This window comes from Mauremys mutica, chromosome 5, assembly GCF_020497125.1.
Source record: "Mauremys mutica isolate MM-2020 ecotype Southern chromosome 5, ASM2049712v1, whole genome shotgun sequence".
Classification (NCBI taxonomy): Eukaryota; Metazoa; Chordata; order Testudines; family Geoemydidae; genus Mauremys; species Mauremys mutica.
The window spans coordinates 30,668,088-30,694,743 of NC_059076.1; the positions used below are offsets into that span (position 1 = coordinate 30,668,088).

A 26,656-nucleotide genomic window follows, 5' to 3' on the forward strand; every position below is an offset into this window, starting at 1 on the left:
AAGCTATAGCACCTGAGTACTGTGGGCCAGGATTCAACCTCAGAACTTCAGGATTCTTCATCACACTTCCTTCAATGAACATCTCATTCTCTGAATAAACTTCCCCCAGAAAACCTTTTCAGTGATGTTTGTAGCCCCCATTCCTTTCACATTATTCTCATTTTGGAAGCAGTACTGACCTTCAGTACTAGCAAAGCGAGTGACCATTTCAGACACCTCCCATTTGAAGGGCCACATCCTGTGAAAACTTGGTCACATACAGCCAAATCCGATCCCCTTCTCTGGCTGTAGGAGCGGAGGAGGAGGGAACAATTTTCTACTCACCCCACAGCGAGGCTAGCAGGGCAAACTATTCTTAGTTTGATCTCCTCTCTCAGCTGCTTGAAGTTACACTACTGGATCTGTGCTTGGAAGGCTTTCCCCCCACAGAACCTACCCTCATCTCTGTGGATATGCAATGGGGTGGTCACCCCAGACCACCCCTGAAAGGACCAAGATGTCTCAGAAGGGGCCAATTAATCATATAGGCTGCCCCTATATGCACCAGAGGCAGGCTGAGCTTGTGTACAGCCAGCAAAGGAGAGAGCAGGAGAGGGCTGCAGGGAGAGAGTCTGCAGTCACTGGGCACAGAGAGGTGGGTAGGCAGAAACGTGGGTGGGTGGGGGAAATCCCTGGGATCCTACCTGTGCAGGAAGGGTTCACCTAGATGAGTTGCAGGGAAGAAAGCTTGTGGAAGGCAGAGTAGGAAGAATCCCAGGGAAATAGCAATGACAGTTGTGATTGTGTAAACTTTGGCTAGAACCTGGAGTAGCAGGAGGGCTTGTGTTCCCCTATCGGCCACTGGGAAAGTGGCCCGGGGTTGGAATTGGCACAGATGATTGCCTGAGATGGTGTCCGGACGGTTTGTCTGGAAGGGCTTTGATACCCTGGAAGTGAGTGAATCCCATTAAAAGATAATTTAGCTTATTCCAATGACTTTACTGGGCCAAATCCAGAGGCCTTTGCTCAATTATATTCCTCTATCCTCTTCTTAAGCAGGCAAGTGCTCATTGACTTCAATTATAGCTTGTTTTAGTAAGAATGTGAGCATTTGGTATGCTGGCCTCCTTGGTAGGGTTGGCTGAGTAAAGACTGAGTAAAAGATGAAGCAAGAGCCACCATATCTATTCTCTGAGTCTGTGGAATCAGCAATAATATCAAATTATTTGTGTGTGTGTGTGTGTGTGTGTGTACCATTCCCTTATCATACCAAGATATCGTAATGTACATTACAAAGATGTTCAGAACATTAATATTCTGCAGTGCTAAGCTATCTTGTTTCAGAGAATTCTATTAAAAATAGCATCCTCAAAATACTTCATCTTAAAACCCACAAACATTACAAAGGAAAGTATTCTACAAGAGCAGTGTGCTATGTGTCCCGCAGAAAATGGAAATGAAATATTAGGTACTGGAGATTGCAATTATGAAAGACTCATCCTACAAGTTTAATGACTGGATGGAAGAACATCACTGTCCCACATTCTGGTCATCACACAGCCTGAGGCACAGACTGTGTGGCTTGAGATCTCTCTGGTGGGATCTGGACACCTAACAGAGCTGCTTCCGGGACGCTTCTAATATTGCAGTAGTTTCTGCGTTGCCTGCACTTCTGTTCTGCAAGAGGCAGTGGTGGATAGAGCACAGATCCAGTCAGTGTACTTGGCCGCTCCCTGTCCTTACCCTCTCTTCATGCGACCAGATAATGTAACCCTATGAAGCAGGGACAAGAGGTGATCAGCAGTCAATATCCAGAAGAATATGTAAAAGGCGGTAAACCAGCCCACTTCTCTGAGCGGATAAGCAAAGACAGCAGTGAGTTGTGTTTGTTACAGAGGCACAACAAAATCTCAGGCTAACATTTAGAGAAGGTGAGATGGATCGTTTGTAAAGAGAATAAAGAAAATGTGTTGTCTGGAAAAACTGAGACTGCAAAAATGTCCATGTTTTATTGGTGACTTTAACATATATTGCTCACTGAGCTTCCATGCTAAAAAAGGTGCCTGAGCTATCACAAGGTTAAAAACACAATCAGGAGGCTTTAGTTTTTCCACAAAGTAAACTTGCTGAGGTCAAGCCCAGTTGGGGGTATAGGGTTGACCTTGACGAGGTTACCTTGCAGCAAAACTAAAGTGTGTGGTATTCACTGTGCTTTTTACCTCAGAATAGTTCATACATGTTAGTTACCCTGAGCTAAAAATATGCATCTCTTTAGCAGTGAAGACAAGCCTGTAGTTGATGGTAAATCAGAAATGTGCACGTTCAGCATTATGCATTACACTGCAGCTTCATTTTGTAATGAAAGCAAGCAATGAATGTTCATTAAGGTTTTCAATGCCAATATGGTGGGCTTAATTTTTCTAATTTTTTCTCTTGTTAGTCATAGCTGATGTATTAAAATCGGCATTTTAAAGGCACTAAAGCTATAGTTATTTAAATAAGAACATAGATCTCCCCTTTTAAGAACTGATGAGAAGGGCAGACACTTACTAGTCTTGAAACATCTGTTTAATAGGCCTATATTTTCCATTTAAAGCTTCACCATTATATTTTATTTTGCAGTTTGTAGATATTTGAGAATTAATGTTCAGATGGTCCTTTTGTTTTGGATTCAATTCCAGGTATGTTGTTGCACTTCAAGGTACAGTCTGATAATAAACGCAGGACAAGGGAACAACATACATCACCGTTTTTTCCATGTTTGGTGGATGCACTTTAGAAAAAGTTTACAAAAGCTCTGAAATGCAGAACAAAATATTAAAATCCCAGAACTTCAAGAATTATTTTGTACTCCGTGGGACAAGTTTTTAAAAGAGCTCAACTCCCATTTAGGCACCAAAATACATGGCTGGATTTTTAAAACAGGTCAGCATGTTTGGTCCTGGAATTTCTGGAAAAATCTGACCATACATAACTCACAGTGGAAACTGTTAGGTGCTGAGCACTGTGGAAAATCTGGCTCCTATGTCTTTAATTATTCAGTATTTTGAGATCAGTCTTGGAAGGTGCTGACCATTTCATAAGGGATGCTGGGTGCTCTCAGCTCCAAATAACTCTATTAATCTATCTAAGGGCATGTCTACACTACAATCACAGGTCGAGCTATGTTAGGTGACTTATAGGCACTGCAGTAAATACTACGGTGGCTGATGTCCGCACTACCTTCCTTCTGCTGGTGGTGCACGTCCTCACAAGGAGCGCTTCCACCGATGGAAGAGGGGCAGTATGGGGGACTAAGAGTCAGGGCTCTCAGCTCTGCGCAGCACCCCACCGGGAGCCCAGCTGCACAGGCACCGACTTTGTCATTTCCCCGGTGGTGCTTGACCACCACTCCTCCCCAGGCCCTGCCCCCACTCCACTTCTTCCCCCAAGGCCCTGCCTCTTCTCATGCCTGCACCGCCCTCACCCGGCCTCCTCCTGCTCTGTTCTGCCCCCTTGCCCTCCAGCGCCTCCTGCCTGTTGCTGAACAGCTGATTGTGGCAGGCAAGAGGCGCTGGCACTGGGGGGGGGGCTGATCAGCGGGGCCTGCCGGTAGGTGCTGAGCACTATTTTTCCCATGGGTGCTCCAGCCCTGGTGCACCCACAGAGTTGGTACCTATGCCCAGCTGCCCCCAGTTCCATGAAATTGACAAGATAGCCAACAAACACTGCATTGCCCTAACTACACTGACATAAGCCCTATGCCGCTCGTGGAGGTGGAGCTATGATGTCGGTGGATCAGGGCACTGAATATGTCAAGGCCTGACATAGTTAGGTCAACATAAACTGCCTTATGTCAACCTAACTCTGTAGTGTAGACCAAGCACTTATACAACCCCATCACCATAATATCTGAGAACCTCATAATCTTTAATGTTTTTATCCTCACCACTCTTCTCTACTTCACAGAGGTGCTATCATCCCCATTTTACAGATGGGGAACTGAGGCACGGAGAGATTAAGCGACTTGCCCCAGGTCACACAGGAAGCCTGAAGACCTGAAGAAGAGCTCTGTGGAAAAGATAAGAGTGTCTCTTTCACCAACGGAAGTTGGTCCAATAAAAGATGTTACCTCGCCCGCCTTGTCATACAGGAAGTCTGGCAGAACAGGGAATCGAACCCCAGCTCCAGGATTGTAGCTGAAAACTGCCATTTAGAACTGAAAATGGCCTTCCATGTATTACTGTTAGATTCTTTCTGTGGATTTGTCAAGGAGTTGGGGGGGGGGGGGGGATGAGAGAAAGCATGACACTTTGGATCCAGTTCTTTTCACTGGTGATTTGACCATGAGGGGGGCTGCTGCTTTAACAGCATACTATTATCAGTGGTGGCTTTGTCTTTTTGTTTGCACATTGCTTTTACCTGAGTTTACGATTATGTTGTAAACTGACTGAGAAGCTGACAGATACCTTAATCAGCAGGTTTTGCTACCCTTCATTCAATAGCTGTACTCCCAGAAAGGAAGCCATCAAGTAAGGAGGCAAAGCCCATGACAATTGGCAGAATGTCAAGGTACAAAAGTACTGCAGGTCATCCAGCAGCCTGGAAAATTAACGTTTTTGGTTCATTTTAAATATTTCAATTTTATTGCCTGACTTTGCAAGTCTTTGCTTCTCTGAGTGGTCTGTGTTCACGCAAGTAGTCCAACTGAAAGCAAGAAGTTTATTTCTCCTCCAATTTCCACTGATTTTATCCTGACTTTCTCACTGCCTTCAGTGGGCTTACTCCTCATTTACACCTGTGTAGGTGAGAGGTGAATCAGGCCCAATGGCCATATTCAAATAAATAAAGATTTGCGGGATGAATCCTAAATGTTATGACCAGAGCAAACTTGCAGTATGACTGCATGGTCCCATAACCTTCACTTAGTTTTCTGCTGTTCTTCATCATGCTACTCTCATTCCTGGAGTATCTGGTGAATATCAGAGCAGCTACTGCCGAACCTGAAACAGCAGAGTGCGCCGAGGTCCTGCAAGATCCACCTTACAACAGAAAGAGTGAATTGTGAGATGTTTATTGCTTGTGTTCCACTGGTGTCTGCTGTGGAGCATGAGCTGCTTCATACAGCTCTGGTGGTAGCTTGATTTCCATGGTAGTCACGATGTCACACCAATTGTTGTGGCCCTGCTGGGGAGTATCCTTGTCTGATCTCTGCTCACTGCTCCCCTAAGTCTCTGCACAAAGTCACACTCCAGTTCTGTACATGTGATCTGTTCTCATCCTCCACCCCCACTCTCAGGAGACTGAACTTCAGCAGGCACAGAGGAGCAGTTTGGACTAGATGCGGGCAGGAGAGAAAGTTGTAAACTAAATCTTTGGACTTGCAGCAGAAGGGACCAATCCAGTGGCTTTGCAGAGAGCCTGAGGGGTTGGGTTTTTGTTGTGGTTTTTTTTTGTTTGTTTAAGCTGGCTCTTACAAACTATTATGTTCTACCGAATGAGTACTTCAAGTTATCGGTAAATAGTAAATTATTCTGTCTTCTGAATCTCCTGATATTTTCAAGATTAGCAAAAACATCCCTATAGTTGTGTACATTGAGGATATTTTCCATCCAGTCATACGATGCCACTAATCACTGAGGGACTTTGTGTGACTCTGTGTCCAGTCTGCAACTTACTCCTTAATAATAGAATAGTAGCATAATATATTGCTCAGTATAAATATTTGGAGTGACAATCCCCTTGACCTTGATTAAACTATTTTTACTAATAGCATACCAGTAAAATAAATCTTGTCATTGTCTCTGACTAGACACTGTCCAAACACACAGTAATTAAAACAGAGTATAGGTTAGGTTAAAGTAAATTAAGTCAGTTTGGTTCATCATAATTTTCAGTGTTGCAAATTAATATAATGATGACAACTATGGTTGTCACTGACTTGAACACCAGTGGTTAGTCATCACAATTAAACATTATGAATACATAATTCATAGTGATCAATTATATTTGACCGTAGGATCATAGTTGGACACTCCAAAAGGCATTAGTAATTGTCCAAAAGCTATGAAAATCAGGCCCTATTTTCCCATTTGAATGTACTAATATGAGCCATTACTGACACGTCTGGTTTTGTTTGGACCTGTTTCATTTGCATTAACCTTGAAAGGTGAGATTGCAGCACAGATATGCAATTAAAATGCATTAAATAAATGACCTATATTAATTTCTTGATACAGTGGTGGTAGTTTATTTGGCTTAAATAGAAAAAGTGGACTGTTGAGTTTGTTTCTTCTTAGTCAAAAATGCAGGCTTTATACTGTTAATATCCTACAGTGTCCTCTCCAATGAAAAGTATGACACACTTACATCAAGTTCCTAAATAGAACTACTACAAAAAATCCTTCCAGTCCCTCTGGGAACATACAGACTATATCATAGTGGCCAAATGCATTTAAGAAAATAATGATGTTAGATAATGTATACTTCAAGCATCTTTATTCGCCTGTGAAATTCCATATTTTCTCCTGTTGTTGGAATCTGACTGATGCTTTGCTCATTTATTCTGTTCTGACTCTGCCCCTGTGGAGTGGTGGATCTAATTTAAAGTAAACTAAACTTTTCAGGACACTTGTCTGCTCCAGCCCTTTGTCCAGCCTGTACAAGAACAATGAAACATATTAGGTGCTGGTTCAGAATGCCTCCCTATACTGCTTTTCTGGCTAAGTCTGCTTATCCAACTTACATGAGGACTATTCGTGCATGTGCCATTGCTTATATTGGCATGTCAATCCACCATGCATGTGGCTCCAGATCTTTAGGGTAGTGATTCAAAACCATAAAATATGCAGAAAACAAGTGAGATTCTTTTAAATGGTCATTAAAGGAAGTTTTATGTTTTCCCATACACCAATGGAAAACACATACTTCAGTATATATTAACGTTTAGCTTGGACTAAGGAAAACAATGAGAGAGCACAATGTGTACCTCCTCAGTAATAAGCTGCAGCAACTCTTGGAAGATAATAGCTGTTGTCTCTGCACACAAAGTACATAGAAGGTTAAAGGCAGTACACAGATATACACCCCCAGCAGAAACACATTGCAAAGAGTAAAGCTCCAATGAACTAAAAGATCCGTTGCAATAGCTGCCAATGGACCCGATACAATAATGGATCTGTAAAAGCTTGTATTTTTATTAACCAAATACAAATATTTTTAAAAGAGCACTCCCCTCTTAAATTCCCCCAAGATATGAATGTCTTTCCATAGGTAGCTTTGATGCAATTACAATATTCATTTATTTGGTTTCAGTAGCATCTGATCTCTGAATAGCATGCACATCATTTTTTGCTTGAAGGACAAGTGAAAGTCGGTAGGTGTGCTCAGAGCAGCAGGTAAGGATCATACTGTATTTGCCTTAAAACAGGGCAGGGAACAGGGAGCCATCCACTATGAAGTACTGAATCCAGAATTAATCTCCGTACCACAGTTATTATTTAACCTTCATTTTTTTTTATCCAGAAAGGTTTCTTTTTTTTATCCTGCTGCTGAATTTTTTCCCTGACCTTAGCTTCGTTCCTGAAACAATGTTATTTTTATCATACTGCAGTACCTGTCCTGTGGGAAATCACTCCACACATTATCAAGGACACTAGTTCTCTCTTCAGCTTCCGCTCTATGCTTGGCCATGCATTTCTCCTATTCAGTCCATCACAGTTTCACCTTCCATGATTTCAATACTCAAAATAGATGCCACTGTAGCAAATTGTTTCTTCATATAAGACTGACTGTAACTATACAAACTCTGGAATGCCAGGAAACCAAGGATGGGGAAGAGATACTAACAAGACACTGGATATAGACCTTGTCTGTAAGCCCTGGCTGGGAACCATTTCATTAAAACAGAACAATGCCACCTTCCTTCGTCTGTTTGTTCTTACTGTCTAGCAGTGATAAAATGATTTATTATATAAATTAAACCTTTGCATTCACTCCTACTTTCTTCTTTCATTTTCCTCCCAGAATTGTTTGCTATTATTGCAACTGGGAGTGGGTGGGAGGAGGAAGTGATTTGGGAAAGCTTTAAAAAAATATTCTTTCACTAAAAGAAACCAAGTGTTTTTTATTTTTCTCTTCTTCTTACAGACTAGCCACCTTAAAGGATTTAAAGTGCATTTGAGATAATGTTTAGGACTGGAATAAATTGAGATGAAGGATGGTCTTTTTGAGAAACTAGACTTAGGGTCAGGAGATGGTGTTTCATTTTCTTCCTCTGCCAGACTTTCTGTTTGACCTTGGGCAAGTCACTGAAGGCATGTCCACAGTGCAGGTGGGAGGTGTGAATCCCAAGGCATGTAGACAGACTTGTGCTAGCCTGCATGGAGCTAGTGGGCTAAAAGCAGGGTGGAATTTGTGGCCCAGGCAGCAGCTTGGGCCAGCCCCTGCCCCGATCAGACCCAGGGATTGGGTGGGCTTGGATTTGGGTGGCTAGTCTGAGCTACTGCCTATGCCACAGTATTATCACTACTGCATTTAGCCTGCTAGCTCTACTTGGACTAACACAAGTTTGTCTACCCACACTGGGAATCGTGTCTCCCAGCTGCAGTTGTAGACATACCCTTAATCTCTGGGTTTCTCATCTGTAAAATAGGGATAATAATGCTTCATTTTTACTAAAAAGTCTTGTCCTTTTAGATTGTAAGCTCTTTGGGGCAGGATCTGTCTCTTACTATATGTACATAAAGCACCTAGTACAGTGGGGCACTGATCTCAGTGGGAACCTACTGGAATGCAAATAATAATGGTGATTATAGTTTAACTTGTCTGGCTACCTTTTGATTTGTTTCCATAGTGCAATAATCCTCTACATCTCTCTGGATGCTCCTGTAAATAAGGAATGTAATCTTGCATTATAAGGGAAGCCTAAAATGAAAAGCCAAATAATTTTCTTTTAAATAATTCCACTATGTATAAGTCTCTGATTATCACAGATTTCCAACCTCTCGTACTTACCTGGGGGCAACCTACCTAAAATGCCTGGCACAAATATATCGACTGCAGAATATTATGATTACTATTTTCAAAATATAGGAACTGTCTGCAAGGCAGCGATTCCTCCTTCCTTCTTAGAATGAAAGAACTATCCCTAAATAAATCTGCTTCTGTAGAAGAAAGAAAAACATGAGATTATATCTAAGTAATATACATATGCACTAGGTTGTGCAATCTAAATTTAAAAAATGCGGAATAGTCTGCATATTTTTCTAAATAAAAGCCACTAAATGTCCTGAGCTGAGAGGATGAATGATCTTACAGTTCAGACACTAAACTGGGACTCAGAAAATTTGTCCCCAGTGCCACAGACTTCCTTGGGTAAGTTACCAAAAGACAATTTTTCCAAAATGGCAACTTATTTTGGGTCTGCAACGTGATACCTTGGGCCCAGCTTTCACGTGTCCTGAGTCCCTGCAGCTCCCATTGACTTCACATGGAGTTGTGGATACTCAGGACTTCTGAAAATGCAGCCCAAGGTGTCTCAAAAATAGAGGCACTCATAATCAGTGGCCACTTTGGAAATTGTTGGCTTTAATCTTTTCTCTGAGTCTCAGTTCTCCCTCTGTAATAATATTTCCCTACCTCATCAGATTCTTGGAAGGATAAAATGTATTAATGTCTTTGAGGCATTCAGATACTTCAATGATGAACAGCCTGGAAATGTCTATAAGTGAATAACTGGGAAGGTATTTGGATTGCACGTCCTCCCATAGATTCCCTCCCTTCTCCCATGCAAAACATAGGTCTTAGAATATCAGGGTTGGAAGGGACCTCAGGAGGTCATCTAGTCCAACGCCTAACACAGATGTCCTGTGACATCTGCCCTCATTCCCGCCTCCCCCACTCCCACCACACTGCCACACACACCCTTACCATTCATGTAAGGCAGTGGCCTACAATCCTCCTCCTGATTCCTTTTCATCTTCGGGCCATAATCTCTCCTCTTCAACATCTCCAGACTCTTGAAAGACATTCCTCCAGAGCTAACCACAATGCCTAGGTAACCTGGCTGCTGTGCTGCAGTCCAAATCCAGGTAAAGTCTTCTTTTGGTAGGGGAGGGGCTTGGAGGCGGTCTGCTCCTCCTACTGTAGTAGCAGGTGCAAGAAACGTTTCTGCCTCACAGCTGAGCTCCCGCACTGACTATGAGCTGCAAGATGCCCCAGGATGTGTAGCAGGAATGTTAAAATGTTTATATTTCTACTACAATGGAGAGAAAGGAATAGATAGCACCCTATCATGATTGAATATCAGTGTGAAAATAACTGTGTTCTCCAATCAGGCAGCTAGCAGGCACCAATTGCTGTGATGTCCAGGTGTTAGCAGGAGTGTATGTCTGCAGAATACTCACAATAAGAAATTCCAGCTCCCTTCTGTCTGGTAATAATGGGAGAAGCTGCTCATCGTGACTCTCTGAGATCTGTCAGGAAATAATTATCAAATCCCTCTACATTTTGTAAGTGTGACAGCAGCACCTTGTGACTGATATTCTCAGACACTGCTGAGGCTATGGACTCATAAGCATGAGCCTAGGTGTTTGTACCTTGTCCATGGCCAGGAAAAGGTCATATATCATCACCGCTAGGGCTGTTTCCATGCTGTAGCTCAATTTAAAATTACAATTATGAGGGGCCCAGATCATCTGAAAGATTACATGCTGTCATAGCTTGGACACCATTATCTTCCAAGTGAACACACCTATAATGTAGAAACTGGCAACAGGTCAGTGTTTGGTGAGGATATTAGTGATGACTGATGGTTTCTTTAGAACCACTGATGATTTCCTGGTTCTATATTTGTGAAGCAAAGTTATGTGCAGGAGTCATGTGAGGGTGTTTTTAGCATATGTACACAACGCTGATATAGACCCTGATCCTGCAAACACTTAAGCACATGCTTAACCTGAGGACACAACTGGTAACATCGACTTCAGTAGACTACTTGTATGCTTAAACTTAATAATGTATATGTTTGCAGGCTCAGGACCTTAGTGATTACCACTACTTATAGCATTTTTCTAGTTTCAAAGTACAAAATTCACAGTGATATATTTGTGGAAGTAAATTGCACAAGTTACATCTGTGCTTTGTAGAAATATATTTCTTTAATTGGTATTAATTTGTTGCCTTCTTTAATTTAATTGAATGTCTCCTTGCTCTTGTGTTACAAGAGGTCAAATAGAAGCTCACAATTTACCTTTTCTGTACCACTCATTATTTTGTGTAGCTCTGTCATACCCTCTGTTATTCATCAGCTTTCTAAACAGTCCCACTCTTTCCAGTCACTCATATGTAAGTCTCTCCGATCTCTTATCAATATAATTATCCATCTCTAAACAGCTATATCTGAAATTATTTAAAAATCTGTTTCACATATCTTTGAATGAGGTTGATAAAGTTGTGAGCTAGAGATCGGTGTTTTTAAGGTTAATGTATTTTGTGCCTAAATTTCTGCACATTAATAGTGATACTTTGTCATGTATCTATCATTCACCCATTACATCGCTACTTCTAGTACAGTTTGTGTTCCATGTACTTAAAGCTGTATGTTACTTTTGAATCAAACTATTCTCAGTCCTCAGGACTGCTGCTGAATCTCTCTCTCTCTCTCATATATATTAATTACCTGGAAAGTAGAGATAAATGAATTGGTTGAGACAGACTTTCATTAAGTGAAAAAGGTCATGTAACATTTATACAACTTCTCTTTGAATAGCTTTCTTGTTTTTAGTGAATTTAAAGCTCGTGAAAGGCTCTAGACTGACTGCCTTGAAGACTGGAGTCATTATCCGCAGAACCAATAGAGCACAGGAAGCAGCAGTGGAAATTTGGGGTGAATTTGTGAGTAGGTCACCCAAACATATTATGTACCGTAACTAATGGCCAAATTTTGCCGCTCCTCCACTGACTAGTACCTTACTCCCCAAGTAGTTCCTCTCATTTCAATGGGATTTTACATGGACTAAAGTACTACTCAGCTCTGGAAATGGTGAGAGAACCTAGTCATTAAGGGGCAGATTTGTAAAAGGTATTTAGGCACCTAAAGTTGCAGATAGTAGGATACTAGAGAGCACTTAAGCTTTCAGGTGGGTTTCTAGGCACTTTTGAAAATTCCACTAGGTGCCTGTCTGCATCTTTAGGCACCTAAATACCTTTTAAAAATCTGGCACAGAGTCCTTACAGCTTGTTAATGACAGGGAAGCCTTGGATTACTTGGTGGATCTTTTTAGGATTGTAATCATTAGGACAGCATTTCTTTGCTATTTTCTAGTCTGTTGTCATGAATTATCTCCTCCCCAACCCAGAGATTTTCACATTGGTTTTCATTGAACACACAACACTATATGTACTTTCAGGAATAGCAGCCTGGACAAAGTCTATACAAAGAAACTTCACTTGAAATGTGTAAACAATGATAGGTAGAATACTTTAAAGGGAAACATTTAACATTTCAATTTGGTCCAGTGTATTTGATGTTCTTTTAGGAGTAGCAGAGAAAGGCAGAAAATAACGAGCGTGATTGTAAGATTGGCTCTGAATATAAATTGATAAAGGGTTAACTAAACATTGTTAATCAGTGAGAAGGAGGGCAAATAAAATAGAAGTGAAGATGCAGAGAAGCTAGTATGTCACACAAAGGAAAGGACATGAAAGAGGCAGAGCCAGTAGGTCCAACTGGGAGGTTTGCTATGCCTGTAGGCTGTGGACCTACAACAAAATGTGATAAGAAAGGGTCTTTGATGGTGTGATAATGCTGTGCTGTATCTCCCAAGCCTGGGACTATCAGAGGATATGTGCAATTCTTTCCTTCTTTTCCATTTTCATGGTTTCCCTTTTGATCTTTCACAAACTTTAATCTTCAAAAGCTCTTTATTAATAATAAAATCAGTACAATAAATGATAACAAGGTCCTGATACACCTGGTGGACCCACTCCCCAGTATCAATGTAGCTATAGTGACAGGGAGGTCACCCTTGCAGGTTGATAACTTCCACAATACTAACTATTATGAATAGCATCAAAACAATAATATGTGAACATTGGTCTAAGTATAGTGAGTGTGGGGGCACTACCATTATTCACATATCCAAATCCTTTCATCTGGTCTTTTTCTGTGGTGTTCTGAAAGCAATTAAGTAAACTCAGGTTATAGAAAACAAAAATGGTTTGTTTCCAGGTCAGACAATGCTCTCAGCTGTTTTCCAACTTTTTAGCATCACTCAGGGAATAAGGCAAACATATCAGAGTACTTGTTAGCCTAGAGTAGAATAAGACAGGAAGCCGTTATGAGATACATATATTTCCCCACAGAAAGCATATCTGTTTCCTCAGCAGAAAAGAGAAAATATATTTTACTATTGTTTTTAATTGCAAGCTTCTTTTTAAACACAGATACTTCTCTAGCAGCTGGAGATAGGAAAATGGTTGGCAAACAGAGGAGCTTTGGTGTGTGGTCCTACGACCACAAATTGGCATGGCTACACTGAATTTTTCAGCGACTGAAGCTGAGATCTGGCCTTGGAGAAAGGGCCTTATTTTCAGAATGCTACTGCTCAACACCTGCAAGCTCCCAGTCCAGCCAGGTACTGAGTTCTGTCCTCTTGCATCAAATTCAGTGATAGCATAAGGCATAGCTCCAGCGTCACTCAGCACCGTGTAGCACTAAGCCCTTTGCTCCAGCTGGAATTGTGGGTGCTGAATCCTTATGAAAACAGGCTCTAAAATTCCACTTGTCGTCATTTTTTTTACAGGAACTCACTGTTGTTCATTGGAAAATCTTCAAAGGGGGGGAATGGAAACTTTCAGGCTTCAGTGCAGTGGCTAGTTTGTAGTTTAAATGTAGGATTTTTTGGTGATTATTATTTGGTACCACAACGATTGCTATAAGGAGAGAAAATGCAACATGTTGCATTGTGGTTTGTATCCTGTACATGTTAACTGGTTATGTGGTTGAACTCTGTGACCTATTTATCATTCTGAAAGAAATAGAAATGACTCAGTCTCAAGGTGCAGAATATATACAGGCCTGCACAACAGCCAGTCCCTACTGCATTTTGAACAGTGATATATTTTGGCATCTAATATTTATGGTCATTTCAACTTCTGTGCTCATTTTTCATCTGCAGTGCCCTTGGTGATGATAGAAATTAGTTTTATTATGGCTTCCTTTAACATACAGACAGGCAGGGAGGGGTAAAGTCATCCGGAGGCATGTGTTCCAAATTGATATGTCAGAAATGTACATTCGTGAATTTCCTTTTGAAGTATAGTGATCTATAATGGTCTTGTCTATTATGTACTTATAAATTACCTTATTCTATATGTCATTTAACTATACAGGTCTTTGTATCAAAACTAGTGTTTCAAGCCCAAGCTGGAGCTCTCAATGCCTTAGAGGTCACCCTGGGAAAATAAAATTGATAGCAGTCTTGACAAGTAAAGACATCCCTTCCTTCCGTCACACACAGAGATGCATCCATAGAAAGTCCTCACAGCGGAATTTGTTTCCTCTTATGTGAAATGAGATTGACTCTTCTGCATGTAACTCACTGTGCTGCACTGGGGGTATGTTTATGATGCATCTCTTATTCCTCTGAGGGGGCCTCCCTCTGGACTGCTGTAATTTAAATCTTAACAGTCAGGTGTTATTTTCTCTGTTCATCACCCTATCAACCTAGATCTTTATAAAACTTCCTGTGGGGCCACTTTTAGTTTCCCCCTTGTTGGAGTTAACAAACTTGAATAAGTCAAGGTTCAAAATATACACATAAAAGAAAAAACAAATACATTTGTGGTTGGAAACGTAGTTCAGGGAAAGGGTAATTAAATAAAAAATATCCAGTACCTGCTTATCTTATTCCTTGAAACTCATCCAGCCAAGAAATGATATAACCTCTGCTGCAGTTGTGACCTTTTGTACTAGTGACCCTACAAACTAATTGTCTGACACTTCCTACACTGAGTTGCTTTATTTGACAAAATCCATGAAATATATATGAAAAATATTTGTCATGATACATATAGTCACCTTCCCCTTTAGACTTCTGCTAGCAGAGATAATGATTTGGGGGTTCCTAAACATTTCACCTGTAAGTCAAACTCCAGAGAGTTGTTTTTCTTCTATGCAGAAGACTGGCAAGTTTCACCAATGCATCAGCATCTCATTATGGTTGAGGAGGACAGTCAGCTAGCCACTAACTATCTAGTCTAAGGCTATTTAAATGGACTGTGAATGAGGAAACAATTGGCTGATAGAAATTCCAAAACTTCCAAATAAATTAGAAGGAGGAATATAGACTCAGTCTGAAAATGAGCATGTTATTCACGGACTTTTATATTCAGATTGCAGTTCTGACAGCACTTCCCTCTGTGCAAATCACTTAATTTCTCTGCCTCCATTTCCCCATGTGTAAATAGTGACACTTATATTTGTTTGAAAGTCTTACAAGAGATTCATCTCTTTATCAGCATTTCTAATATGTACAATACCATAGTTTTAGGTGCCAAAAGCAATAGTGCAATAATAATAATTAATAATAACATAATTAATATATGTCTTATAGTATTTATAGAACACTTTTCATCAGTAGAGTTCAAAAGTCCAATACAAAGGAGGTCCTTATTTTACTGATGGGGAAACCAAGGCACAGAGAAGTGACATGACTTGCCCCAGATCACTCCACAGACCAGTGGAAGAGCCAGGACTAGAATCCAAGTCTCACAAGTATGAGTCCAGTGCTCAATCCACTAGGCCAAAAGATGCTTTCTTGCAGCAGACCATTTTCTCAGCTTCTACCTTGGCTAGGTTGAATAGCTATGGGTCATTCTGGAGAAGAATCCCATCATTCATGTTATAACCTCCTTTATGGGGGGGAAGGTCTGCACCAAATGGTGTGTCTTGCATTGTGATCTACAAGAAGAGAGACAGATTCTCCTTCTGTTCTTCCCTAGTAGGAAGCTACACAGTCAAGAAACCTTCATGGAAATTGTCCTGCTGTTGGGTTCTATAGTTTCACCCCAGACTTTCTCAGTTGTACAGATTTTTATGGATCATAAGTTTCTAGGTGTGAAAATAAAGGTGATCGGTCAGCTGTTAGTCCACTGTTGGTCTTGTAGAGTAGGAGTGATACAGATCCAATGAGTGGATAAGCAGTGTAGAGTGCATAACAACCTGTGAGGATAGGCCACTCTGAAAATCATAAGTGCTAAGTTATAATACATCTTACAAGGGCAGCTTGAGATCTATGTATCCTTTTAATTATAGACATCGGAATACCTACATAATCAATAGAGTTTTGAAGTAAAATATAGACAGTCTAAGGGTAGAAGGAAGACTGGAAAAATGCCATTGTTAGGTAATTCCTGAGTATGAAAAAAGATATACTTTATTCACTGCTTGCACAGACTAGACAATATTTTCTCTCTGTCAGTCTTTTAAACTCATATTATGTTGTCAGACTTCCTGATAGAAGGCCATGCAAGGAGCAAGTGGAATCTGTCTGGGAGTTGCATGAGTGAGTTAATTAATGAGTTGGAATGGAATTTAGACTGTTGTCAAGATGCCAGTTAGAATCACAGTCATGCTTTTAATACAACCTTGACACAATTGAATATGGGAAAGACGGGATTTTTTTTCTATCTCACCAACACACCATGGAATATGCTTTTTATGTTTCTTGCAACAACAGCAACACCATGGCGCTGATGATGCTCAAGCAGATGTGGTGATTACAGAAAGGCTTCTCAGGGGCAGGTGGCAATGAAGAGGCAGCTGAGCCATAAGGCTGCAGTAACCCCTTTTGTTGTTGCACACCTGCTCCCTGGATGGGATATAATGGCCAGGCAGATCAAGGTAGCAGTGAACTCATGGCGTCATCCCTACTCCTCCCTAGCCTCTTGGGCACTGCTGTGGACTTCATATGAGGACATAAAAGAAGCCCTCATGCAACTAGGCTCCAAAGCTCATAAGGGAGGTTGTCTTTCTGCACATACACCCCAAATCCTGTCTACTACACCTCCATCTCATGCAGCAAATTGTATTGGGTCAGCCCCATATTGCCACAGTGAAAGCCTTTTTTCCTGGCTGAGACATACTGCTGCCTGGTTTGCAAATTTCAATTGAAAGTACAGAATACAGTATTTTGTGCCATGTCTTGCATGGAACTGAAAATGTATTGCATTTGATATACAATACCTATCGCTTCAGTGAGACACTTGCTACAAAGCATGATAAAAGAACCTTGCAGTATATCTTGGTCAGGTATATGGCATTGCTAGGCTTTACATAATTTGTAATCATGAAAGCCTGCAAGAAATATAAGACATAGAGACGAATATTCTCTATATCATATTTTCTTCCCATACACACAACAGGACTATGCTGCTGAACTCTGCAATTCCACCCAAATAGCATTTATTTTTCATGCAATATTAATTCCTTTTACTAGGACAATCAGTGTTACAATTAGTAAAGACATGCTTAGGGAGCCAATTCTGGAATAGACAGCCAAAATGAAGCACATGGAAAACACAATGGTAGTGGTGGTCTACAGCATGGAGTCCCTTCATTTATGAGTCACTCCTCTTAGAGAAACTTTTTTTTTTCCTGGCATGTCATCTTTCTGGTAGCTGTAGCCCGAAAGTGATCATTTTGGAACTGGATGCTGTTTCCTGCAGCCACCAGAAAGATGGCATGCCAGGAAAAAAAAAAACGTTTCCTGAAATGATGGCATATCCTCATAGTAAATAAACAGTGTAAGTATCAATAGATGGATTTGGGAATGGGTTAAACTCTGATCATATTTGATTAAGGCTTTAATATGGAAATTCAGCCCAAACCATAAGCCACTTTCAGATCTGCCAAAGCAAATAGAGTTGTTATGGAGCGCTATTCTTATGGTATGCCGTTATTTTTCATAGTTCACCTTTTGCACAGAGATTGGACTCAAATCCTATTCTGTTCATTTGGCTAGAAAATGTTAGTTTATCTCATATTTGACTATATTATGTGCTTGTCTAGTAAACCCCATGAAACAGACCAACCATCCAAAATGCAATATAACCTTTTAAACTGAACAAACCATAGTCATATTTGCACTCAAATCCTGACCTGTGTTCTATTCAAATTTCAATTTAAATTGTTCTGCTTAGTGGGAAGGTTTAAAAGAGAAAAGACTTGCGGTGGATTAAGAGTTGGAAAAGGTTAATGATTAGATGTTGAGAAAATCAATGAGGAAATGGGAATAGAGAGCAAGGAGGGAGAGAATGAATAGTGGAAGGACCTGTGAAAGAAGAGGCAAGATACACAGAGATAAGGCAACGGAAGAGGTAAACGTAATAAGAAACGGGAGAAATATGCAGTTACACAGAAACAGAGAGAGAAGCTGAGAGAGAGAGAGGTATAAAAGTGTGAGGATCTTGGCATCCCTGCGTATTGTGTGCAAGAGAAAAATGGGTTTGAAATGAAGGGAGACCTTGTTGAAGGCTAGATATAGTTAGGAGGCAAAGAAAGAATAACAACAGAAATGAAAAGGTTAGGGGAAAAGATAGAGCTGTAAGATGTAGGAGAATATATAAAAGTCTGAAACACAACGGAGATTAAAATAATATTTTATTTGCCTGTTATTAAGCATCATTAATAAAAGGAACATGTTTTATATTATTTATTGTATCGATACAGTGTAGCTCTAAAAAACGTTCCAATAATAAGGCAGCAGCAGAAGTGGCTCTCTGTAAACCGAACACCGTATAACTATGGGTCTCAAATTAGGGCAAGCTAAAACCACAATCTGCCACGATTCTCTGGTAGAGCTCACAGGGGGTGTTGATGATTTGGGGTCTGGCAGTTTGGCACTCTCTTGCTGAGAGCCTTCGATTGTCTGCAATACCCTTCATTAGACACATGCGCAGAGCAGTCATTCAGAGAGTCAGTGAGAAGAAACAAGTTATGATAATGAGTCATTAGGAGGAGAAGGGGGGAAAAAGAGACAAAAGGGGAATTTACGGGGTTAGATACAATCCTGAAAATAACAGGATTGATACTAAAAAGAAAAAAAATGCAATGTGAATAAGACAAATACTGAAAAGAGATAAGTACAGTATGGGGGAGCATGCTTTTAATTTAGACAGAATACCAAGAATGAGACATAAAGGTGGAAAACCGATAAAATATGTAAATGAGACTATTGAAATAAGAACTGGGTATAAGATAAATACTGCTGTAGACTCTGATGTCGGTTCTGACAGTAATGGTGATTAGCGAGAGTTGATAATTGAAGATGAGAAACTAAAGCAGAAGCAGAAATTGTTTACACCCAAGTTCTGTGACATTATATTATTTGACTCAATTAGTTCAAATTACTGAGACATAACTGAATGAACAATAACGTGAGCTGTGACTCACATGAGCACGTCATTCTGCTAAGGTTATTCAGAGCTTTGCTAACTGGAAGTTGATTGCTGGTGGTAGCATGTGTACAATTCTTGAACATATGATGTAGATGTAAGAGGGACACCGTTCATGTGGAAATGATTTTTCAACATCATGGTCAGGCTTAACTTTGTTCTAACCCCACCTCATAAGCATCAGAGTGAAATCTGTTTTATTTTTAAAATTTAATCTAACTTTCTTAAGTTTTGAAACTTGTTTCATGCTAATTTTGGTGAAAATGGAAGCAGTGTTGCTGACATAGCCTAGGATGTCCTGATTTATCATGGCCAGAATGGTGACAGAATCTTGATCATGCACATCTACAATATTGCATGATGTGCAATATACCTCAGACTGTGGGTATCAAAAAAAGATATTAGAAGTATGGATAGTACCTTTTTAATGTGTTTTCATTTTGATAATTCACATACTCATGATTCTCCTCCCGTAACTAGTTTTACACCAGTGTAACTTTATTGACTTCAGTGGAGGTACTTCTGAATCTCACGGGTGTAAGCAAGCTCACAGTTGGACACTATGGATGTAGCAGTGAAGTTTTTATTGAAGTCAATAGGAGTTTCGCCAGAGAAGGGTCTTCAAAATTGGACCCACTGCTGGAGAAACCAGCCATCTGCCCAGCAAATAACTTGATTTAATGCTTCTTCCAACTTCTTCCTTACTCTTCAGCTCCAGGCTACCTCAAAGACAAGCAGTGGCAATGCTCTCTCACGTCACGTCTCCCCTCTTTCCTCTCAGACAACCAATAAAACCCACAAACCACAAAACAAATCCCAACTTCCAAGTATGTCCTCTTCCACACACACTTGAGAATCCTTGCCCTTCTCAGCGTCTCCCTAAGTCCAAATTCTTCCCTTCGGCTCCCAGCTTCCCATATTAATTCCAGCCCCCACCCTTGCTCTCTTGATTCTTCAGCTAAAGTCTCACTCTTAATGTGAACCTCCCTCAGCTTCTTTGCTCTGCCAAGGAGCTTAGCCTGAAATGTTTGTCTGCCTGCTTCTCCCATGATCATCTCCATGCTTTGTTTCACAGTGCCCATTATGCATGGCTTGCATGCAAGAAAATAATTTGAGGCTTAATATTGTAAGGAAGTGAGTTCTGGTTTTCATTTAGAATGTGTTGGGGCAATATAAAATCCTGGAAAGAGGTTCAATTTATCTCTGGCATAGTATCTGCCAGACATTGTATGTCCAGCAGCATATGATCGATCAGCATACTTGTTTACTATGATTTACAGAGCTTTGTAGCCTGCTGCGCTAGGGTAAGTCAGAGCAGTGTGCGTAGGATTGTATAGTCATTTCTCCAGCTCTATTCCTCTGTCTCATAACTTAATCCTTCAGCTGAATAGATACCCAGCCAAGCCAGCATCAACTTCTTTGTCTTCAAGCATGAACAGCCAATGTTTGGCTACAGGGCTTTTGCCATCACAGGAGGGAAAAAAGTGTGTTTTCTTCTCTTTTAATCACATATTTCCTATCTATGATAATTGAAGTTGTTGTAGCATTGTCAGACTCTGCAGGACCTATTCAGAGGCTGGTCTGGATGTAATCATCCTGCAGGTGTTGGTTGAAGCAACAAGGGTTGGGTTCAAAATATCTAGGGGTCTTTCTTCGAAAATAACAGCGGCTTGAGCCCAATAATGGATGACATCTCATTTATGCCATACAAATCCAGGTTTGTGGTCCCTACACCTCCATCTCACATCCCCAACTCATTTGCCCACAAATCCACCAGTGCCCCATGAACAATCTTTATCTGCAGAAATGTAGAGGGACTATAGGGTAGTATGAGGCTTTATTTCAATATCATAGTGCTATCTTTGCTTTTTGTGGCTTTAGAGCAGCGTAATTCACAACGATCGCTTGAAAATGTTCCTTCCTCTCTCTTCTCTACTTGCAGTTCGTAATAGGAAGAGGCCCTGAGAGACTGGGATTTTTAACCCTTTCTTCTTCCTTTCACTAGCCCCCAAAGAAATATTAATGAAACACTATTAATAAAAGTGTACAGAAATACACCATGCAGAAATTCTTCTGCTTTTATTGTGGATATAATTGATCATGAGTTTCATATAACTTTAAGGCCATGCCGTATTCTAATACTATATGGATAATGACCCACTTCTGGTAGATGGGATTAGGTATGAAATAACCTGTTTCTACCAATCTTTCTTTTACCCATGTTAGTCTGACATTTGTACTGGGAACTGTACGAAAACATAGGGTTTTTTTGAGGGGGCGGGAAGGGAGTATACTCAGTGGGGCTAGAGCGAGTGTGAAATGTACTATGGATTGCATTATGACTTACAGACATTACCTGCACAGGGGGAGAGTGTAGAGGGCTTTGTTTCCAGCAGGAGCACCCAAGATAAATGATCATTGCCTCAGTCAAAATCCCTCTAGGCGGCTCCTGAGAAGAGCACACTGGAGTGATGGCTCTGGCAAACTAGGAGTTGGTGCAGTGTGTGTTCTCTGGGCAGATACAAAGGAGAACAGTGTAATGTCAGCTGCACAAAGTCACCGTAAGCATCTCACCCTTTTGGAAAGCAAAGATGTCTTTCTGGCCGAAAATGCAGCCTTCCATCACTGGTTCTGGTAGACTAGAGGAAAATGATAAATTCCTTGTGGTGTTCCAGAGTTCTGCCCTGAGTCTTAGGAAATTCCAACTTTTAAAGCACAGTCCTCTTTGATCCAGGAAGGCTTTAGTAAACACAATAGGTCAAATTAATCTCTAGTTTCAGAGTAGTATCCATGTTAGTCTGTATCAGCAAAAAGAACAGGAGTACTTGTGGCACTTTAGAGACTAACAAATTTATTGCTACCTTTTCATGTTCTCTGTATGTATAAATATCTTCTTTCTGTGTGTTCCATTCTATGCATCCGAAGAAGTGGCCTGTAGCCCATGAAAGATTATGCTCAAATAAATTTGTTAGTCTCTAAGGTGCCACAAGTACTCCTGTTCTTTTTGTGGATACAGACTAACATTGTTGTTACTCTGAAACCTATATACACAGAGGACATGAAAAAATGGGTGTTGCCATACTAACTATAACGAGAGTAATCAGTTAAGGTGGGCTATTATCAGCAGGATTAAAAAAACCTCTGTAGTGATAATCAGGATGACCCATTTCCAACAGTTGACAAGAAGGTGTGAGTAACAGTAGGGGTGAAAATTAGCATGGGGAAATAGGTTTTACTTTGTGTAATGACCCATCTACTCCCAGTCTTTATTCAAGCCTAATTTAATGGTATCCAGTTTGCAAATTAATTCTAATTCTGCAGTTTCTTGTTGGAGTCTGTTTTTGAAGCTTTTTTGTTGGAGTATTGCGCATTTGAGGTATGTAATTGAGTGTGTAATTGAGGTGTGTAATTGAGGTTGAAGTGTTCTCTGACTGGTTTTTGAATGTTATAATTCTTGACATCTGATTTGTGTCGATTTATTCTTTTGCGTAGAGACTGTCCAGTTTGGCCAATGTACATGGCAGAGGGGCATTGCTGGCACATGATGGCATATATCACATTGGTTGATGTGCAGGTGAACAAGCCTCTGATAGCGTGGCTGATGTGATTAGGTCCTATGATGGTGTCCCCTGAATAGATACGTGGACAGAGTTGTCAATGGGCTTTGTTGCAAGGATAGGTTCCTGGATTAGTTTTTTTGTTGTGTGGTGTGTGGTTTCTGATGAATATTTCCTTCAGGTTGGGGGGCTGTCTGTAAGCGAGAACTACAAAATATTTTTTTTCTCCTGCTGATAATAGCCCACCTTTACTGATTACTCTAGTTATAGTTAGTATGGCAACACCCATTTTTTCATGTCCTCTAAAAGTGCCACAAGTACTCCTCATTCTTAATCTCTAGTGCAACTCCTCTTCATGAAGTGGAGTTACACCAGAAATTGATTAGACACAATGGGTGAAGTCCTGGCGTCACTGAATTTGATGGAAATATCGTCATTGACTTCACTGGAGCCAAGATTTCAGCCAGTATGTTTTTCCACTGTTTCCTTTTTAGATTAAGGAAAGTCAGATTTAATCTTTAGGTTCGTTTTCCTGCTCTCTTCTTACTTCCTATGAAAAGTTAGTTACACAGATTATGTTCGCCAGAATACAACATACATCATTGGGCCCTTTGCCATAGTTAATAAATGTTCATCTTTGACTGATATCCTCACTTGTACTGCATTCTTTTCAATTGTGTTTTTTCACATACTTCCTTTGAATTGCAGAAGTGTTTCCTTTGTTTAGGCAAATAATTAGAACTCTGCACAGTCTGGCAGTTCTGGTTCTCTAAAGTTTCAGTTCACATAGATTTTTAATTAGAGTTTTGCTCCAAATTTCCAATTCAGGCACACCCAAAACCTCAAAGTGAAAAGTCAGTCAAAATGTCCATGTTTCAACTGGAGTTTACATTGAAGTCATGAGAAACTGCAAGTTTTGCATTGTTTTAATTAATTAGTCCAGATTTGCGCAAAAGGCTTACAAACCTTACAAACATCTTAGTGAAGTTGGGTTGACTTTAAAAGTTGACTATAAACCCCAAACCAGGTGAAGTTGTTTTAATTTTGTTTTGTATTCTACTCATCTATATACCTAATCCAGGTACAGACAAGTATTTCCTCAGAATACACATTTATAGAAAGGTTAATTATTTCATACAATCACATCCATAAAAATTCCAGAAACCTGTAGAGGGAGATTTTCATAAGCACGAAAGGGAGTTTGAAGCACAAGTTACATTGACTTTTAGTGTGACTTGTGCTTCTCGCTCTTTGGTGCTTTTGAAAATTTCTCCCACAGTGTTGTCTGTTGTGTGAAGAACAGTTGTTTTAAGGTTGCTAACACTTATTCTGTAGCAAACCCCATGATGAAACTTATTCCCATATTTTTTAAAACCCAATTGTATTGGTAATGCATATAAGAAAGGGCCATATTCTCAGTTGGCATAAATAGATGTAGGTCCCTTGATTTCAGTGATTTATCCCAGCTGAGGAGCTGGCCCAAAAGTGGTAGCAAATGTCAGAGTCTGATTACAGATTATCTAGCAGGAATGTAAAATATTGGAAACTATGTGATCTGAGGTTTAACAGAACCTGGATGTTCCCTCCTGGTAATGATAATACTTAGCACTCCTATAGTGCCTTTCATGTTCAAAGCACAGTACAAACATTAACTAATTAATCCTCCGAGGCAGGTAATTACATGACATTATCCCCATTTTACAGGTGGGGATTCATATCCTGTACCCCATCTCTGATCAGTCTGTCTGGCTTCTTTGTACTTCCTTATAATTATAAAACATAAAAACTCTGGAATCCTTTGTTTTACTTCTGCTTTCAGACAGGGCTGTGGAACTTTTGTATCACTCTGTTGTTCCTTCCCTGTGGAGCCCTTCTTTTTCTGGCTGGCCATTTCAGTTTGCTTTTTTAGCAAGATTAAAGACAGAGTTCTACTGCACCCTCTCGTTTCATCATAGGCTGTAAATAAAGATTTTACGTCTGTCATTTTCAGTTTGGTTCCTTTCTCTTGGCAGGAAGGAGAGAGTACAATACTCAGTAGCATAATTCAAAGAAATTTCAATGGATTCAGATGTCTAGTTTGTAACCATCATAGCATCACTTGCCCTTTTTGTTCTAATACAATTGTTTAGTGCCACCTAAAAATGTGTGTCTCCTTCCTCCCCATTGCTGAAATGCATAGCTATTATTAAGATGGTCATTCTGTTGTTAGGAAAAACGTTGAGAATCTTACCCTGGAGCAGTGACATATTTTGGATCCACTTATGCACTAGAGTGTTTCCAACCAGCTTTCTTCTCTTTTCCTCCATCCCAAAACAAGTGTGCTATGCTGGTGGTAGATCATTTTTTTGCTTGTAGTACAACAGTGGATCCTCACAGCAGCTCACAATGACCTTCATGCCTGGAACTCTTCTTTCCTTGCTTAACCCAATATCATCCCTAAGTCTAGATTTCTTGTATTCATTGTTTTTTGTTTAATTTTATTTAGTTTTTATGTTTTTTGTTTTATTCATTTAGAGATGGAAAAGCCCAAGGTTGAGCCAGAGTACTTTAGTGGGTTTCTGAGGCTGTGAGATGAGGAGCTACTCCTGGCATGAGATGGGCCCTTTAGCTGTGACCCCTCTCCATGGATTCTGCAAAAACCAAGTGCTGGCTCTTTCCAACTGCAGGAACACTAATAGAGTTTCCATATGAAAATAAGACAGATGTTTAAAGCTATTTGTTTTGATGACAACCAAATCAGTGGCCCCTTTATAAAAAACTGGCCATAAAATTTTCCATCAAAAGAGCTCACACATAATGCTTCATCCATGGGCTTTAATGACTAACATTTTATATTCTGCTGATGTTCCTCCACCCCCTGCTTGGTTTCAGTGAAGAGCAGCAAGGGTCATTTTTACATAATGTCAATTTTTTCCTCTATTCAACTATTCCCTTGAAAACTGCCCTTTTCCCAAGACAGTGTTGAAATCTCTCTATCTCTCTCTAGATATATATATATATATAGTATATATTCCATATTCTGTTGAGTAAGTGACTTTGTTAGCATTTGTCTCCTCTCAGCCTAAGTGGTTTGCAAAGTTTTCCAAAAAAGAATCCACCTTTTAAGGCTTAAAAAAAACACACACTCCCTTTTATTGGCATTTTTGAAAAGTTATGATATTTAAGGACAGTTTCCTTTAACCTTACTGTTTTATAGTCCTCAGTACAACAGCAGAAAATCACCACACATGTTGTAAGATTTGTGTGAGAGGCCATTGAATGCTATAAAGTTTCCCAAAGTTTCACTATTTCAGACACACATGGTCAACATTCCTTTGTTGAGTTCTTAAACCTCTCAAGGTAGATTGTCAGCCCGTGTAAACCCACATAGCTCCACTGACTACACGCACTTACAACAGCTGAAGATCAGGTTCTGACTTAAGATTTGTTAATTGATTTTTCAATTTATGCCATCAGGATACACCCAGGCTTCTTTGCTTATTAATGAGGGTTTTTTTACCTTACTGTTTTATCATGTGGGCAACTTGGCCCTACACGAATAATGTGTGTATACTCCTTACACAGAATTTTCTAAAGCATTCCCAAATGTGCAAATTATGGAAGCCTGACTTTTTTTTTGACCTCTATGCAATACAGGGCCACACCTAACAGGGTTTGTGAGATGGGCAAGGTTTGTGAAGACA

The 26,656-nt window shown here is 40.2% G+C and overlaps 1 long non-coding RNA gene across 3 annotated transcripts in view; it reads left to right on the forward strand.

The window, feature by feature from the left end:
* The first annotated feature begins 10,421 nt into the window (after nucleotides 1–10,421).
* The window catches only part of LOC123370641, a 64,489-nt gene continuing 48,254 nt past the window's right edge, over nucleotides 10,422–26,656 (forward strand). For 2 of the 3 annotated variants that reach the window (XR_006579490.1, XR_006579492.1), the window contains exon 1: nucleotides 10,422–10,735. This is a non-coding gene — a long non-coding RNA (uncharacterized LOC123370641). Of the gene's footprint in view, nucleotides 10,736–11,743; nucleotides 11,854–26,656 lie in introns of all 3 variants that reach the window. The other variant, XR_006579491.1, reaches the window with a different exon arrangement.